The sequence below is a fragment of the Pseudonaja textilis genome, chromosome 2 (assembly GCF_049901715.1).
Source record: "Pseudonaja textilis isolate UNSWEBS1 chromosome 2, rPseTex1.2, whole genome shotgun sequence".
Lineage (NCBI taxonomy): Eukaryota > Metazoa > Chordata > Lepidosauria > Squamata > Elapidae > Pseudonaja > Pseudonaja textilis.
Genome location: NC_141991.1, coordinates 1936879 through 1939457, shown reverse-complemented (window position 1 = coordinate 1939457; position 2579 = coordinate 1936879). Strand labels below are relative to the sequence as shown.

The 2579-nt window shown below is 45.3% G+C and overlaps 2 protein-coding genes across 6 annotated transcripts in view; both read left to right on the top strand.

Annotated features, from left to right (window-relative positions):
- Positions 1–2579, top strand: part of LOC148126532 (uncharacterized) — a 46609-nt gene that overhangs the window by 36963 nt on the left and 7067 nt on the right. The window contains exon 1 of one of the 5 annotated variants that reach the window (XM_087927766.1): positions 2398–2501. The exons of 3 other annotated variants lie outside the window; for them this stretch is intronic. The gene's annotated coding sequence lies outside the window, so the exon portion shown is untranslated. Of the gene's footprint in view, positions 1–2397; positions 2502–2579 lie in introns of those variants that run through there. One more of the 5 variants, XM_087927767.1, reaches the window with a different exon arrangement.
- Positions 2433–2579, top strand: part of LOC113451934 (uncharacterized) — a 33303-nt gene continuing 33156 nt past the window's right edge. Inside the window, exon 1 of the mRNA XM_087928433.1 lies at positions 2433–2501. The gene's annotated coding sequence lies outside the window, so the exon portion shown is untranslated. The remainder of the gene's footprint in view (positions 2502–2579) is intronic.

The following is a 2579-nucleotide window of genomic DNA, read 5'->3' as shown; positions in this document are numbered from 1 at the left end:
CTCCTTGGCCTTGGAGTTTTGATTGTCTTGGCTCTGTTACTTTCTTTTCCAGACTAAGACATTTTATGAAAAGGATTGCAGGAGCTGCGCCTTTTGATACAATGGGTTAGAAAAGGCTCTACGAGACGACTCCTGACATACCGTATAAGGTTAGATATTGACGAAAAGGCAGCATCTCTAGCCAGGAATTAGATGGGGGAAGGATGGTGGGCCTTCTAGTGCAATGACATCTGAAGGTCTGCCTCGCCCCTCTTCAACATCAATGCAATCCCAATGTGCACCTATTGCAGCTGTGGATTAGCGCATGCATGTTTCTTTTGCTATCGCAGTGTTTAGTGTCTCTTTTTTAAAAAATCTGGGTGCTTGCTTTTCATCCCTTGGCTTTTCATGTGGGTGATATGGGTGAGCCTCTCTGGGGGGACCCAGATGGAGGACTTTGGTGTTGTCCGGCAGCACCCCAGTCGCCCCCCTCCTTGCAGCGCCTTCAGAGAACAAGTTAAACGCAGAGACCTTTCCTCTTGCACCTAGAAAGGAGGCGGGAAAAGAGGGCTGGAAGCCCAATTTCCAGCCCCTCCCATTCCTTTGCTAGGTTATGCTGTGGAGGTCCTTTCGCAGGCAGAGGCAAACAAAAGTTATAACCAGTAACCAACATGGGTTGAACAAAACAGATCATGCCAAACAAACCTTATTTCATTCTTTGACAAAGTGACTAAAAGAGCCAGCGAAATGCTGTGGAGATAGTACATTTAGCTTTCAGTAAAGCATTTGATAAAATAGATCAGAACATATTTTTTGGCAAGCTAGAAAAATGTGGGACAGGCAGCACCACCACAAGATGGATTCCTAACTGGCTGACAAATTGTACTCTATGTGTAGTCCTCAATGGAACTACACCGACATGGTGGGAAGTAAACTGGGGTATCCCCAGATTGCAATTTATACCCAGCACTGATCTAAAGCTTCATAAACTACCTAAACAAGGGTATAGAAGGGGAACTCATCAAATTTGCAGTCAAGAATTTCCAACACTCCAGAAGACAAGATGAAGATCAAAAATTACTTGACAGACTTGAACAGTGGGTCCTATCTAAAAAATGATATTCAGCAGAGATAAAAGTAAAGTTTTACACTTAGACAAGAAAAAACAATTGTAGAAGTACAAACAAGGTGAAACCTGTGAGAGGGAGTCTTGGAGTCCTACTGGACAATCACTTAAATGTGAGCCAGCAGTGAGTGGCAGCAGTCAAAATAACCAATACAAACCGAGGCTGCATTAATAGAGCGATAGAATTAAGATCACGTGAAGTTATAGTACTGCTTTACAAAGCCTTAGTAAGACCACACTTGAAATACTGTGTGCAATTCTAGTCACCACAATATAAAAAGATACTGAGACACTGGAAAGCACGCAGAGAAGGGCAACAAAGATGATTAGGGGGATGGAAGCTAAACCACATGAAGAATAGTTACAGGAATTGGGTATGTTGAAAGAAAGACCAGGGGAGGCATGATAGCAGTATTCCAATATTTGAGTGGCTGCCAGAAAGAGGAGGGGGCCAAGTTAGTTGCAAGGCACCAGAAGGCAAGACAAGGAACAATGGATGGAAACTAATGAAGGAGAGAAGCAACTTAGAATTAAGGAGAAACTTCCTAACAGTGAGAACAATTAACCAGTGGAACAGCTTAGCCTTCAGAGGTTGTGGGAGCTCCAACACTGGAAGTTTTTAAAAATAGACTGGATAGTCTCTTGTCTGAAATGGTATAAGGTCTCCTGCTGGAGCAGAGGGCTGGAGTAGAAGACTTCCAAGGTCCCTTCCAGATATATTCTGATTGATTGACCGATTGATCTTGAAAGCTGCAGCCTTGAATTTCCTGTTGGAGCAGCAGGGTTAGGGTTAATGTGCATATTTTGTGGGGAAGAAGAAGAGCCACTTTGGTGTAGTGGTGAAGGCAAATGCTCATTTCCAGTCTGACCTGAAGGGCAAAACCACTGTTCACCTTTGGCCAGTCCTCTGAGGCCTAGGAAGCAGAAAGGTAGCAGGAACCATTTCTAAAAACCCTTCCCAAGGAAATTACAAGGGCGAGCATCGAGACTGACCCAAAGGCACTAAAAACGGACTTAAGTAGTGTCACACTTCGCTATTTCAAAGGCTCGGTTGCAAAGATCGATTGCTAGGAGGTGAAAACGATCAGCTGCCATGTAATCAGTGAAAACATCTTCCCAAAGAGCTTGGTGGAGCCTGGAAAAGCATGTTTTTCCACCTCCTGTCGCTAGATGGCGGTCAGGCAACATCTGTGCCTAGAAAGGCATCAGTACATTAGTGCCATCTGTGCTGCAGTTTAAAAGGAGAGGTTTTAAACCATAGAGTATTGCAATGCTAGAAATATTGGGAGGAAAGGAGAAGCCCAGAGGAACTTCCTCTTCCGGATGGCTCATGGGAGGAAGACGGTGTGCAGAGCGGCTTCTGTGCCCTTCCCAGGATGGAAGCAGCAGCTGGCAGGTGAGTTGGGGGCAGCAGGTGGGAGGAGAGTCCGGGAGCAAGTCGAGCTGTTCGGTTCCCTCCACGGCCTGGAAGCAG